This window comes from Lissotriton helveticus, chromosome 3_1 (genome assembly GCF_964261635.1).
Source record: "Lissotriton helveticus chromosome 3_1, aLisHel1.1, whole genome shotgun sequence".
NCBI lineage: Eukaryota > Metazoa > Chordata > Amphibia > Caudata > Salamandridae > Lissotriton > Lissotriton helveticus.
Genome location: NC_136061.1, coordinates 657,224,097 through 657,240,313, shown reverse-complemented (window position 1 = coordinate 657,240,313; position 16,217 = coordinate 657,224,097). Strand labels below are relative to the sequence as shown.

The 16,217-nt window shown below is 45.9% G+C and overlaps 1 protein-coding gene across 3 annotated transcripts in view; it reads right to left on the bottom strand.

The window, feature by feature from the left end:
• Positions 1-16,217, bottom strand: part of LCK (LCK proto-oncogene, Src family tyrosine kinase) — a 564,072-nt gene that overhangs the window by 174,572 nt on the left and 373,283 nt on the right. The window lies entirely within an intron of this gene.

Here is a 16,217-nt window from a genome sequence, read left to right as displayed (position 1 = left end):
AGAAGAGGCACTTTCATTTCAAACAAGCCAGACCTATTGACACTGCCATTGCTTGTTGTATATTTCACTTTGTTGGGGGTGTGCACAGTTTTGATCACGCCACTGTAATTTTACGAGGTTTCGCTATCCCTTCACCTACATCCAAGAGCAGTTTCCCTCTCAACTCGCCCGGACTTGATCTCAAGTATTGCTTCCGTCCTCTCAGTAAATAATGCAACAAACCACGCCTCAAATAAAAAAAAAACTTTCTGTTTTCGATCTCGCTTTCATGATGACGCATGCATGTAGCAGTATCTTTAAGCATCAACACCATTATTATTTCGGATTTTTTTTTATACTTATATTATAAGGAAAATGAATAGACTGAGTAAATAACGCGCATAATCAACAGAAATTCGAGATTCAAGCTTTTGTAGGTTCAGGTCTCTCATGCATGAACAACATCACATTTGCGCATAATAAAGCAGCTATCAATCCAACAATGTATTCATCTTTTTCATTTTACAGTATATGCTAAAGACCTCAGTCTCACTTATTTTATTCATTGCTAGGGTGTGTCTCAATGTATTCTTCCAAGGACCTCAGGATTTCTCCTATTAGTTAAGAGAACTTCTACCCTCATACATGTATTTTTCAGCAAGCATACACCAATTCATGCCTAAGCACCACTTTTCTAAGGTTGGTGCTACTGGGATTGCCCACACTCTTGAGGTATCCCGGAGGGACACCAAATGGACCAGTCATGGTTGTATGAATTTACAATGCACGCCTTAACCATACATGCCTTTTCCCAGCGGCCTTTACCACACATGGTAGGTATAATGGGGTAAGTAAAACCCCTCTATATACATAAATATATAAATCTCATTGTTGCCAGGTCGGAGGAGGCCAACTGCAATAAAAGTGCCTTTGAAACTCAGCACTCTTTGTGTGCGTGCTTTATTCTATATGGAGTAGGGTTGGTTTGGATATATATATATATATATATATATATATATATATATATATATATATATATATATATAATATATATATATATATATATATATATATATTATATATATATATATAATCTTTTTTTTTAATGCATCCCTTTTTAAGAAAAACGGGCTGCATTTGAAAAAAAAAGTTGCTTTATTGAAAAATCAAACACAGACATGGGGGTCTGCTGTCCCTAGCAGGCCACCATAACTGTATTTGCAGGCTATTCCCAATGGGTTGCAAATTGCGTCCTGCATCATGAATATTAACGAGGCACGCCCCTTGCGACCCATTTGAGAGTGGCAAACAGTGTCTCAATCACTATTGTACATTCCATTTAGCGAGTCACAAATTGCAAGTCGCAAAATGTTGCAATTTGCGACATGCAAAATGGAATGGTCGTACATCTGGCCCTATATTTCCACCACAATGTTTCGACTTCTGCCAAGATTGTTTGCTCAATGGCTGCACAGCTGACACTGCTGGATTTTCCTAAAGGCATCATGAGTGAAGATATCTTGTGATATGCAGTAATCAGGACGTATTGCCAGTGATGTTCAGTCCATCTGGATGTGATTTTAAATGGTACATCCATAAGTTTTCTCTGTAGTCCAGTAGTTCTTCCTTTAAGACATGTTTCACAGGGAAAATCTTCAAATCGGATAAGAAATTGTACAAGCAATTTTTTTATTAATTAGTGCTGATTTGTGATTCCTGAATCGTGTAAGGAGGTAATTGACTGTTCGGCCTACATACTGTTTTTTACAGCCTTGGCATTGCCACTGAATGACATACATAACACATGTTGGGCGACATGTAAGATGCTATCTTATGCTATAGTTTCTCCTTGCAACAGGACTTGTAACTGATGATGTCTGTAAAAGGTATTCATATGCAATGCACCTTTTAGAATACAATAATGAACCCTGCATTTGTCAAAGCTTACTTGAAGTCAGCTCTCACAACAAGAGATCGTTAATTGAGAGCTCTGGGATAAACAATGACTGGCAGTTTTGGATTTTTTATTTTTTTATTTTCACAAGTGGATAATAAGGGAAATGTTTGTCATGGGGAGATTTGATTGGCTACCACCACATCAACAACCATGTGGCAGCAGTCATCTTAGGACTTGGAACTCAGTCCAGAATCCTAAATAAAAAGTGAAAAAAGGCAAAAGGGGGTAGGGTAGGGATACCCTGACCTCCTCAATCACCTGGGGCCCAAATTTTTTTTTTATTTTGCTGCATATCCGCAAAAGATCTGCATATCTGAGGCAAAATGTAAAACATAAACATAGGCTCCGGCACTATTATCTATATTTTTTAACGGGTAGGCCAGGACCAGTAGAGATCACATTTTATATTTACAGGAGACGGGGCCGCCTGGTCCCCATCCCTGAGCCTCAAGGAGGCCCCAAGAACCCTATCCCCTGGGGACATTCTATTAAATAAGGCATGTGGGCACGCGGCCCCCTCCCTGGGCATTGATAGGCCCCAGGGATCCCATTCCCCTGGGCTGAATAGTTTACACAGAGAGGAGGCCGACTGGCTCCTCTTCTAGAGCTTTGATAGGCCACCAGGACTCCATCCTCTGGGGTCAAAAGATTTATAAATGGGGAGGGGGGCCGTGCAGAACCAAAAACTTCATGTGGAACAACTGGACACAAGTCGTCAACTGTCATCTGCACACAGAGTTACTCTTCAATACAAATGTGTAAGGTTGTTTTAAGAAACAAAAACAATTCTTTTTATCACATCAAACTATAATGTTACTTTAACCTTTTTTTATTTACAGCGGAAACAAATAATATATATATACTGAAAAAACAAAAGGTTACAGGTACAATATGGTTAGCAAATAGAATTTTAAAAAACCTTAGAAATTCACACAAAAAACAATGGTTACAGGGATGTTATAGTTAGGTTCAGAGTTTACACACACAAAACCATAGAAATTCAGCAGTTATAGTTAGAGTTATCTCAAGTAACTAAAACTCATGACCAAAGGTAACTATACTCGTGCCCCCACCATGCACAGTTTTTTCATCAATAATTATACTGCAAATCGTGCAGTTATATTATTAATGATATTATAGAATATGTTATGAGTGATGTGATAGGTGGGTAATTAGTGCATGGCAAGGTTGCTAATACTAGTTATTGTAGGGCTCGAGATGCTGCTTCCCAGGGGCGGGAGCAATATTCAGATCTGTTTCCCTGCCTGCATCACTGTGAGCAGGGAAACAGATCCGATGTCTGCTGCCAGCAGGCAGAAGCATATTTGAAGCTCCCGCCAGCTGGGGAAGGACTTCGTGTTAGCCTTCGCTTGGCGGGAGCTTTGAAATTTCTCCCACCAAGCAAGAGGAAATACAGGTTTACTTGCCCGCACCTGTGCGGGCAGGATAACCACTGTTTCCCTAGGGTGGGCATCGAAGGACATAGCTGGTGCCGGCCCTGGGGTTGCCAGGGACATTAATGGCTCCGGGACGGGGTGAGACTCCATGGCCCCCCTCCCTTTCTACATTGGCCCGGGTGGGGAGCCGCATGCTCCCTCCCATTTTAAAATAAGGGTAGGACCCAGGGAATGGGGTCCCTGGGGCTGAAATCATCCAGAAAGCGGGGCCCCCTGCCCCTTATGGATATCGCTTGGCACTGGGTTATGTGGTCCGTGAGGCTAAATTAGGCCCCAATTATACTGCACAAAATTCCACCTGGACCTGGCCCAACCGGGAGGCATTAAGAAAAACAAGCGCAGGGGTCTGCACGTGCTATTTAAAAACATTTTACCACAGATTTGCAGATCCTCTGAGAATTTGCAGTAAAATTTAAAAAAAGGTTTGGGCCCCAGGCAGGGTCCCTGTGGGACCCCACCACCAGGTCTAGGCTGTTAGGGTATTCCTACCCTGCCCCCTTCTGTTTTTCTTCCCCTTTTTGTTGGGACTTGGGCTGAGTCCCAAACCCCAAGACGGCTGCCACCATTTTGTGGTTGTAGTGGTAGCACCTAATCAAATCTAATAATGAGATCTGCCAGATCGACGGAGCATCCGCATCCCTAGATATACACAAATCTTTTTTCTTCAATAACTCAAAACCTACTAAACGGATTTACACAAAATTACGAAAAGGGCTCTTTCTGGATCAAGAGGTACCTTTCTGACAATTTTTTTATAATTACGTTCAGCAGTTCGGGCTCTTGTCATATCTAAAATCACTATGAGAAATAGCATGAGGTAAAAGCGTTTAGACCCCCCTCCCGTTTTCTTGGTCTCCGCTTGACGGATATATATATATATATATATATATATATATATATATATATATATATATATATATATATATATATATATCCAACAAACGCCGCAGCTATCGAAGCACAGCAGCCACGGATAACGTAAAGGACTTTTCAGACAGCAAGGATTTATTCACAAAAGCCAGGCAAAAGGTCAGGAACACTCTACGTGTTTCGGGATCACTCCCTTGGTCACGTGTGTGTGTGTACGTCACAACTACATTTAAAGGGACACGTGATTTTTTTAAAGACAAAAAGTGAAAACAGACTGTCATCATAACTCCAAATAAATCGAACAATGCCAAAATTGTATAAAATAAATACAGTGCTAATACAATACTTAAATATATATACATATATATATATATATATATATATATATTATTTATTTATTTTATAGTTTTATAGAGCGCAAACCAGACCTGTGAGGGTATCAGAGCGCTTTATAGGATTAAGGGGGGGTATGTAAAGCGTAAGGACGGGATCGATCAAATTGCGAAAGATAGGGGTATGATATATATATATATATAATTAACACAGGGAAAAAGAAAACTTGCCTGGCACTGAACCTCAGATCTCTGTTTCACTTACAGAGAAGTCAATTTTAGTCCATGTTCTAAGAAAGACACTTGATAGCCAGATAGAGATCTATATAAAGTCTGTATTGCCAAAATTCTTCACAGTAGTTCGTTCTAATTCTTCAATTATAAACATAAGATTCACAGCCAAGCCATTACGTTTTGTGAGTAACTTGCCTCTTCAGGGCTTTAAGGTTATGGGTTCCTTACTCTGGTTGAGAGTATGTTATTAAGCCAATTATTATCTTTACTAAGTCTGTTTAGATATTCCAAAATCTTGTAGTCCAGTAATCCAGTTAACAACTCCCATGTTTACTCCTACATGTCTAAAATGACTAGTTCATATGAGTGCATTAATTATCTTCCGACAAAAGGCTGTTGCCAAAATCTATCTTGTTCATAGTATCTATCTATCTATCTATCTATCTATCTATCTATCTATCTATCTATCTATCTATCTATCTATCTATCTATCTATCTATCTATCTATCTATCTATCTATCTATCTATCTATCTATCTATCTATCTATCTATCTATTTATATATTACCCAGTGTTGGTCCCCACTGAGAAGTTATAGCTAAGTTAGCGTTTCCATAGGAAATACTTTTTTTTGACTTGGTGATAACTTTGGTGCCTTTTGACGAATCTTCACAAACCTTCGGGGTGGTCTGTCGAGCGAGGGCTGAGAAAAAAGGGGTGTCCCAAAACGCAAAATCCCCAAGCATTTTCCATAGACTTCTTTAGGCAGGCCCACAGCAAAAACTGATGAACTGCATTACACGAAATTTGACAGGAAGCTAGATCTTGGTCTACAGATTGTGCTTTTTTTGTTATTTGCTGTAAATCCGTTCTTACTTTTGGAGACATTGAGGTACAATTGTTCTTATATATACAGGCAATTGGGACTGTGTGAGGGTCTTGAGAGTCTTGTGGTAGCGCCAATTTGAAAATAGAGTGTTCTGATTGGCCCAGGGAGCTTGGGCCATCTTGCTCCAGTCTAACTCCTGTGGGAGCGAGTGCTCTGATTGGCTACCACCAACATGAGAAAAGTGTTGCTAGCAGCCATTACAAGACTCAAGGTCTTAGTCCCCTTTCCTGAACTTGTACAAAACAAATCATATAAAGGGGCAGGGAAGAACCAGAGAGACCCTTGGAGCCAAACACAAAAAAGAAATGGGTTTTACTGCGCTCCCGTGAGAATCCTGCATGATCGCGGGGAAAAAATGAAAAGGCGGCCTGGGGTCACGTTGTTTAATTAAGGGGAGGGGTGTGTGCCCCCTCCTCCCAGAGCTGTTTTCCGCTGCGGGGATCCCATTTCCCTCGGGGCCAAATTCAATTAATATGGGGACGGGGCGTGCAGCACCCATTCCTGAACTGCTTTAAGCCCTGGGGACCCCATCACTTGGGGCCCAAATTCATTATTATGGTGAGGGGCGTGTGGCTCCCGGTACCAAGCGATTTTGGTCCAGAGGACCCTATCTACCGGGATCCAATTTCATTAATATAGGGAGGGCATGTGCCATCTCCCTCTTAATGCAATAGTTGGCCCCAGGTACCCCATCTCCTGGGGCCCAACGTATTTGTTAAGGGGAGGTGAGCTGTGTGGCCCCCTCCCTGAGCCTTTAATGGCCCCAGGAAACCCAATTCCCTTGTACCTGCTCACGTGCTGTGTCCCTGGGAGCCCACCCCAGGGTACACAGCAGTTTCCCTGCTGCACCGGCAGGAAAACTCGTGTTTACTCCCGTCTGGGGGAGCACTTTTAAAACTCCAAAGGGGAGCAAACACAAAGTCTTTTCCCAGTGGGCAGGAGCATTAAAAATACTGGTAGCAGACTTGTATTCTGTTTCCCTGCCCCCACTGAAGCGGGCAGGAAATTACAACAAGATATTGCTTTAGCTAGAGGGAGAATCACAAATAGCTTCTTCCACTGGGCGGCAGCAATGCTGGCTTCTGGCCATGCAGGGAGCTGCCTGGGGCCGTTGGGGCCCTTGCGCTTCCCTTGCGGCACCCAATGTATTGTTTGTGGGTGTCTCAGGTGGTGGGCAGCAGGGCACCCATCTATATGTAAATCAGGCCTTTAGGGATGGGGTCCCTGGAGCCACAATAGGCTTGGGGAGGGGGGCTGCATGCTCCCCTTTAAACTATATACAGCCCTGGGGAATGGGGTCCCCATGGTCCAATGAGGATGGGGAGGGGGCCGCATTGGCACCCTCCCCTTTTTTAAAATTTTGGCCATGGGGGAAGAGGGTCCGTGGAGACCAATGAGGCTCAAGGAAGGGGGCCGACAGTCCCCTCCCTTTATTATTTACTTGGCTTAGAGAATGGGCTCACTGGGGCCTAATAAGGCTTGGGGAAGAGGGCCACGTGTATCCCCTCCCCTTTTAAAAAACAGCCCCGGGTGATGGGTTCCCCAGTGTCAAAAGAGGATCGGGAAGGGGTGCTTCTGGCCCATCTCCCCTTTTGAAACATGGACGGCCCTGGCAGAATGAGGTCCCCGGGGCATGAGGAGGCTTGGAGAGGGGGCAGCTTGGCCACCCTTGCTCGAGCTTTTAAAAGGCCTGAGGTTGCCTGTCCCCCAGGGCCATGAGTTAAATTAAAAGAGAGGGCGGCCATGTGGACCTTTCCATGAGCCTTTAATGTCTCCGGGTACCATCGCCCAGGGCGAGCTAGCTTGCTGTGTCCCAGAGAGCCCACCCCAGGGCACAGCAGTTTTCCTGTCCACACCAGCACAGGCAGGGAAACTTGTGTTTGCTCTGGATGCATACACTGTATGTTTGCTCTGTATGCATGACATGTTCTATGACATCATTTATGACATCACTGATGACATCCTCTAAGCTTCTTTTGTATGCATTACACTATAAACTAGTAGGTCATTAGAGGCTTGAACGTAAGTACAAATTAGCTCAGAATAATATGAAGAATCTTTAATGCAATCACAGATACAATTACCTTATGTGGCAAGTATGGGTTATGTGCAACATTGACTCTCCACCATACACTTCACAGGTAGCCTAGTTCACATTAACAATCAACCACAGATATATGGGAAACCCTTATTGCACACAGTGTTCAATATGTATACAACTGTTCAGAGAATGCCAAGTTCCTCAAAATACTCAACATCTATTCCAAAATCAGTGCTCTACTACGGACAGCTTTTATCTGTATCAAACCCCTCACAGTCACTGAACCTAAATTGAGAAGTGGAGTTGATATGAGAAGAAAAATGTGGGTACTGAGCGAACGCCAGACCTATGCCATTTGTCGCCGAATGGGATAGATTAAAGATAGAGGTTGTGACACTTAGCCTCCAGGAGCTGGATAATGGCCCCACTAAAGATTAAGATCTGTATTCCAAGGCCCCATGACAGACAGGCCTACAATTTAGTGGCAACATCTGTCATTCAAAGGGAAAACCCCCTAAACCACCCCGGCTTCAAAGACACATGACAGTATAACTACGGGTGCTATCCTTCAGCAAAAGGTGAGATACGCTTGAGGGGACATGGGACCGGAGAACCAGGACTGCGTGGTCTACATTGTCAGAGGACTCTGTTGTACACGTGGAGGATAACTGTCTGAATTGAGACTGGCCTGGGCCAAGGAGCTGCTGAAGTGTAGCACCCTAATGTGTGCTCTCCAAGGGCCTGACTGCGGGCGTCCTGTTCTCCTGGAGATCTCAGGGACATTAAAGATCTCCCAGAGGAGACCTACACCATGTGACATCCGGAGAGCTGTGCCCTCTCAAGTGCCCACCTCAGCTATTAAATCCAAACTGGTAGCGTGGTGTGAGCGTCGACCTAATATTTGTGTCTGGAGAGCGGATTGCCTAGTGGGGAGCCTCAAAAATCTTGCCCGCTTCTAAGGCGTGTAGTTGCCGTACTACGAGGCCCGCGACACTCATAAGCATCTAGTGGTGGTGAGCAGATTCACCGGTCGCGGGAGCCCGTATGGCCTGTTATGTCAATCATACCACATTTCTCTCGTGGAGTCTCAGGGACCATGATGTTTTGCTCCACTGAACCCCAGGGCTCGGGGAGGAGCACATCTGTGCATTCCCAATCGACAGCCATAAAACGTGGGCAACCCATGGGAAAGCCAGGCCAGGGTTGAATCAGCAGCGGTGCGTCCATTGGGGCGTAGGGGCGTAGCCCCACTAAGCCTGGTGGACGCACCTGCGGCTGCAGCAGAGAGAGAGCACCTAAACAAAAATGCAGCGCTTCAATCGGGTGTTCCGACCGGGACAGACCCGATGGAATAGGGAGTGTGCAGGGGGTGGGGCTGGGTTAGTGTCTGACTCGTGATTCCTCGACTGACTCTGCTGCGCATGAGGAATTCAGGAGGAAACTTGCCCGCGCATGCGCTTTAGCAGCCAACTTCGTCACATTGACTGAGAGGGACCTTGAAGGGGCCAGGGGTGTGTGTCTTTGGCTGGGCCCCGTCCTTGAGAAGGCGCCAGGGCGAGTACACTGTGTGCCCCCCTAGCCAATCCTGGCGCTTATGTAGCGCCAGGATTGGCTGGCCCTCCGCGCCGAAATCCATTATTGGATGCTGCGCGTGGGTGGGTGGCACACTGGGGGCAGGCTCGCAGCATTGGGCATGATGGCCAATCACTGTGACTTCAACAGCATGTGAAGTCCTTCAGTGATTGGCCATGATTCGGGACGTGCCGTGCGGCTGTACTTAAGTTTCTGTCTCGTGCGCCAGGCAGCAGCCAGCAGAGCAGACCGTCGTCACTACTTGACTTCAATCACTGGACTCTCTCTCAGTCTCTAATAGTCTACCTGCTCTCTACTACTACACTACTCTGAGCACTGAGACTGAGTTCGTCGTTGTTGCTGTTGTCCGGACCGTCCGTCACTGAGTCAGACCATCACGTCACACTCGAGCTGGTGACAGGCAGCCTGGTTAGTAGTGGTTTTCAGGGTTTATTAAAATTGTTGGTTAGCGCCGTCAGTCATTGTCGCTACCGCGGTGCTGCTCGGTCAGTTAGTTACGGGAAACCGGAATTCTAGTCGCCTGGATCTTGGGGTACCGTCCTGCTTGGACCGTCCAAGCAGGTCTTCTAAGTTCAGAGATTCTTACCTGATAAAGTAAAGGTTGCAATGCTTCGATTATTTTTCATAGCACACTCTGTGAGGTCTGCACAGGTTTTAAATTCAACATGTGAAAGCATGTCGGCTTCTGGGACTCCAATGATTTCCACACACATATGCATACACATAATTGCTTATCATTCACACTTCAAATAACAGCAAATAAAAAAATGTGTTTTAAGGTGAAGTCGGTATGACAACACGCAGGCTTTAAATGATCACTTAACAGAACGTTTGTGTTAAGAGAGCAATGAACACAATGAAAAATGTCATGCCGCGGAAAGTCAAACGATTATCATTCACATCAAAGGCCCTGCCTCCCCACATATTCAAGAAAAAATGTAACGCAGGCATTCAGCTGATGAAATACTAACGTCTTTTCGTTTCCCCCCTCGGGACGTGGTGCCATCTTAGTGGCTTTGACTTTGGGCTGTGCCCGGCTTCCAGGAGACCTATTTCAAAAGGTGCTTTATGGTTCGTGGTGGTTACACTGGCGGGTACGGCAAACCCTATGTCGTCTTTCTTTTGATGAAACCGTGTAATGTATTGTAATTCTATTAATATAGCGCTTACTACCTCTGGGCATTCGAGCTGTTTACTACTCATATTATGCTACTACACCCAATCCAAGTTTGGTGGCTAATTTGGGGTATTTTTTTTTGTTAGTGCTTTAGGCTTGTGTTCTCCGAAGAAACTCTTCCATGCTTTCCCCAGGTGCGTTTATGGTGGAAATCAAGGCGACATTAGATGGGATTGCTTCCTGGGGGGTGAGGGAGGGAAGGGGAGCGTTAATGAGGTAGGGGTCGGGTGTGTCACTTCATGCGAGTCCTGTAGAGGCGGACAGACAGACAGCCAGGCCCCTCGGACCGCGGCCGGCTGGGAGGAGTACGAGGCACCCTCGACTGTCTGTCAAGAGAGGGGCCGACAGCAGCCTTTACCCCATGTCATGTGTGACAGCCAGTGGTACAGCTTAGGACAGGCCCCTGGAGCCCAGCTGTCAGGGAGGAGGGGAAGAGACGCCTTTACTGTCTGTCAGAAAGAGTGCAACCGACAGCAGCCTTTACCGTATATTATGGGTGACAGCTTAAGACGCATCCCTTCATCCCAACTGTCAGGAAGGAGTGAAAGAGACAGCACTCTTTAGTGTCAGTGCTGTGACCTGTAGGACAGCTTCAGAGACACCTACAGCCCAGCTGTCAGGAAGGAGTGAAAGAGACAGCACTCTTTAGTGTCAGTGCTGTGACCTGTAGGACAGCTTCAGAGACACCTACAGTGCAGCTGTCACAGGAGAAGTGGAAGAGACAGCAGTTTTTATGTCGTGTGTGACACACACAGATTCAGACAGGCCCCTAAAGTCTACCTGTCAGGGAACGATAGGAAGAGACAGCACTCTTCTGTGATCTATGGGACAGTTACAGCTTCAGAGAGACACCCACATTGCAGCTGCCACAGGAGAAGTGGAAGAGACAGCAGTTTTTATGTCGTGTGTGACACACACAGATTCAGACAGGCCCCTAAAGTCTACCTGTCAGGGAACGATAGGAAGAGACAGCACTCTTCTGTGATCTATGGGACAGTTACAGCTTCAGAGAGACACCCACATTGCAGCTGCCACAGGAGAAGTCGAAGAGACAGCAGTCTTTACTGAATAGATAGGGCAGACAATGATAAGGTTATCGATTTGGGGAATACAGAGGATTAGTGTATGGATACAATCACAGGCTATTGATTAGCAGTGTGGGAGTAGAAGGAGGTTGTAGGCTATATAGGTGCGGTGGTGGGTAATTCGCAAAAACACATATAGAAACGTAGTTCAGAGGGCATGCAGTTTTGAATAGGAGTGGATTAAGGGGAACAAGGCTTGCAGAGGATAGTAAGTATTTGATGGGCATAATCAAAATAATTTTTGTTTTGTTAGAGTTAATGCAATTTTGTGCATGCAGAGGGGTTAATGACAGATTTAGCGGCTATCAGGGTTTGCCCAGTTCATATGGCCACCAGCTAGGTGGCCAAGTATGGGAACATTTGCTGAAAGTAAGTACCTCCGTTTTTTTATTTATTGTGTGTGGTCGGGAGCTGGCGCCTGGCAGGTCAGAGGGCAGGTATTGGTAAGTGCCCTCGCTTGAGGGAGTGGTCCTTTCAGGAGGAGGCAGCCTGTGTCTTGGGTAGGGAAGGGTATGGGCGGAGGGGATGGGGTCACTAGCTTTTGAATATGTGAGCTAGGATTAGTGTGCACTGCTTTTGATTTTCTTTTAATAATAGTTGCCTTTAGTCATTTCAGGTCCATGATGGGCGTCAGTCTTCAAAGTGCTTAGTAAAGCATGCATGATTGTGGAAACATTTGTGGTTGTGTCTAGTTCAATGTAACACTAATTTATCTATTTATTTAAGGATTGTTGTAAAGCACTAAAATAAGTCACTGAGTTGTCACTTTTGAGCGCTCATCTTGCTCCATATCACAATGCACACTCATCTTCTTTCTGCAGCCGCGGTGCGTCCATTGGGGCGTAGGGGCGTAGTCCCACTAAGCCACATGGACGCACCGTGCTATATTTGGCAATAATAATTACCTCTGTGTTATTATTAGCGCTACTGGCCGGGAATCCGCCGGGAGTGGGACACACCCGACTCAATCGGGAGTGCGCAGGGGGTGGGGCTGGCTGGGTTGCTGCAGCTTGAGTGACAGTCCACTCAGCTGCAGCAGTATAGCGCATGACAAGTTTAGGTGCCACATTGCCCGAGCATGCGCGCTAGACTTTCCCCATAGAGAGGGGTGCTGCTTCTTACAGCAGCGCCGCCGCTGAAAACAGGTTGAAAAAGGGCGAGTACTAAATGTGCCCCCCTAGCCAATCCTGGCGCTGCATGCAGCGCCAGGATTGACTAGTCCACCGCTCGGAAGGTGTCAGGAGTAAAGGCGGGCATTTACTCGCTTCCCCCGAAGGCAGGTGTGACAGCTTCCCTCTTTCTCTCCTGCAGGGTCGGTCGGCGCGCGGACAAAACTGTGACTAAAATATGTTCTTAATAAGCTCTGCCTTCTTGTGGTCAGAAGGCCACTGGTATGCTGGAGTGTAGCCTCTGGACTTTTCCGAGTGTGCCTCCTTTTTGAGGAGTTTTGCTAACATTGGACTTCACGAAGGACCTTGTCTGCAGCACCATGACGCTTCCCAGGCATGGGCCCTTCATGGACCCTACCAAGTGAAGGGGCCCCCAGTTCCCAGCCCGGTGCGTGCACCCCCTGCTCCTCCTCGCCAAGGACTGGACATGACCGTGAACCCAGCCTACATTACCATAGAAGTCATCATCGCCGTCCTCTCCATCGCGGGCAACGTGCTGGTCTGCTGGGCCGTGGCCATCAACAGCACCCTGAAGAATGCCACCAACTACTTCCTGGTGGCGGTGGCGGACATCGCCGTGGGGCTGCTGGCCATCCCCTTCACCATCACCATCACCATCAGTATCGGCTTCGAGACGGACTTCCACGCCTGCCTCTTCTTCGCCTGCTTCGTGCTGGTCCTGACCCAGAGCTCCATCTTCAGCCTCCTGGCCATGGCCGTGGACCGCTACCTGGCCATCAAGATCCCGCTCCGGTATGTAGGGCTGGGGGCTGTGGAGGGGACGATGCGTTCGATGTGTAGAGGGAGTGTCGCAAAGTCCACTGCTGGCCTCTGAGATGAATGCTCAGGACCTTTACGCGGTACTGCTGATCACATTAGGAATTTGTGCCCAGTTAAAATATTGCTATGTGGGCGATCAGTTTTGTCCAAAGCTGCTCCATGTGCTTTGTATGTATGTATGTATGTGTGTGTGTGTGTGTGTATATATATATATATATATATATATATATATATACACACATACACACACACACAATTGAGCAGCACTTTCTCCTTCGTTATGGTTGAATCATTTAGTCCATATTCAAAACAGTTTGTTAATGACTGTTCAGCGAGTAGGTGAATGTCCCTGTTAACGGTATCACGTACCTTAAAGAAATGAGGTGTCTGCAGTGAATCAGAAAATGTAGTGCTCCCCCCTCAAACCTTTCCATCCATTTTAGCTTATAAGTTATTGTCTTGTGCATTGTTTTCTTAATATTCGCCTTGAAGCTAGGCTTCCTCCTGCACCTTGTGTGTTATAAATAAATACAAGTGTTTACTCTGGGTACAGATCCTGAGACCTCGCATCCCACAAGGAGTGGTCTACTTACTTTTCTAGGGTTATGTGCAGTGCTTAATTTGAACCGGTGGCTGCAGGTGGGTCCCACCGGCAGTTGTTTTTGGGGACCACCACTTAATAAATCTCTCCGCGCCTATCAAAAATGAATTTTTTGTCTGTAATGTAAAACTCTCAAATACCTTCGGGAAGAGTTCGCTTTGTACAAAACTGCAAAAGTAATCTGTCTTGCCCGTTTCTTTTTTTTTTTTAGAATAAAAGCTTTATTGTACAACCTTAATCTATAGACACATCCCAGTGCTAGCAGTATGTAGACACTGGGTGTGATATGTCATATGTGCCACATGTCGCTGTCCTGATGAATAACACAGACACACTAATGTGTGGCCTTGTCACCAGGACTGAGGGCACACCCGATCTGTTTTTCTCCAGCTGTCCGATTCGACGTGACACGCGTTCCGTTTACTGACATGAACTGCTGCTCAATAGGAATAGGGAACTTGGTGCCTGGGGGTCTGTTCTGTGGGTCTGTGTGCCTGGGGGTCTGTTGTTCTGTGTGCCTGGGGGTCTGTTCTGTGTGCCTGGGGCGGTCTAGTGTTCTGTGTGCCTGGGGGGGTCTGTTCTTCTGTGTGCATGGGGGTCTGTTGTTCCGTGTGTGGGGGGGGTCTCTTGTTCTGTTTGCCTAGGGTCTGTTGTTCTGTCGGCATGGGGGTCGGCCCGATGGTATGTATGCATGTGGTACTGTAGGTGTGTTAGTCTGAGAGTGCATGGATGTTTACATGCATGTATCATCTATGTCGAGTCAACATGTGCTTGGATGGTGTGTATCTGTATTTACTATAAAAGTCAAACACATTCGCTTTGCCAATATTTGGATTTCATCTCGCTTCAAAAGCAAATTTAAAGTCTAATTTTACGCCCACTTTACCTCTCAGCCTTGGTCATGGTTCCTCTAGAGAGATAACGGATGCAGAAATCTGACATTAATAGAAACAGAGTGGCTGGCTTTTATCTGGTATAAATGCTATCCCCAAGGCCTGTAAGTATGAGTTTTTATGAAATTGTATTTCTGCATGTTGCCTAGCTGCAGGGAGGAGGTTAATATTGTTGTGTAGATATCTCAGTGCACAGGAGGCTGTGGCAAATTACTTAGGACATAAATACAGTGGGGAGTTCATTGCATTGATTGTAATTCTTTTCCCAAACACATATAAACTCAAACATACTCACACATGCAAACAGCCAAAAACACCAGCACATGTAAACGCAAACCTGCTCACACATGCAAACAGCCACAAACACCAGCACATGTAAACTCAACCATACTCACACATGCACACAGCCACAAACACTAGAGACCAACAAGCAGACAACCACATCCACTCACTTATTCTGATAATGGGAAGTTCCAGGCTCAAGCATGCGTACCGGAGGGCCCTGGAACAGGTGAGGTGCCAAAGATATAAAGACAACACTCCTAGCATTACAGAGTAAAGCTCATTCTCTTTCTGGTTTTTCAAAGCTGTTCCGCTTAGAAAAGGGTCAGTTCCTCTTGAGCATTCCACAAGAGTCACGTGCTGCTTCCTGGGTGTATAGGCCTATGGGGAAGGCATATGAGTCATCAGTCATTGCTTCATAGGTTCCCCTCAGTGACCGTGTGTAGGACCTGTATAATTTGATCATTGAATAGTCATATTGTATGGCTAAGCAGACCTTAAAGTTCAGATTTTTTCTTTTTTGAGTTTTATATAGCGCGAACTAGACCTGAGACATCGGGTATCAGAGCGCTTTACATGAGCACCAGTTTCGTTATAGATGAACACCTTCATTTTTTTATTGGTAGGCACGGGGAGATTAAGTGATTTGCCCTGAATCACAGGATGTAGAGTGTTGTTGCTGAGACTCCAACCAGGTTACCCAGCTTTGAAGCCGACCGCTCTAGCCGCAAGGCTACATCCTCTCCCCTTGATTGTTGATTGTAGTCAATTGGTCACAATTATGCAGCTCTCCTGTACGGATCGCTCATAGTGTTCTATTTACTTAATAAAAAATGTTTGGGGAAAACAACAAAAATGTTTGCCCTTATAACGTTATTT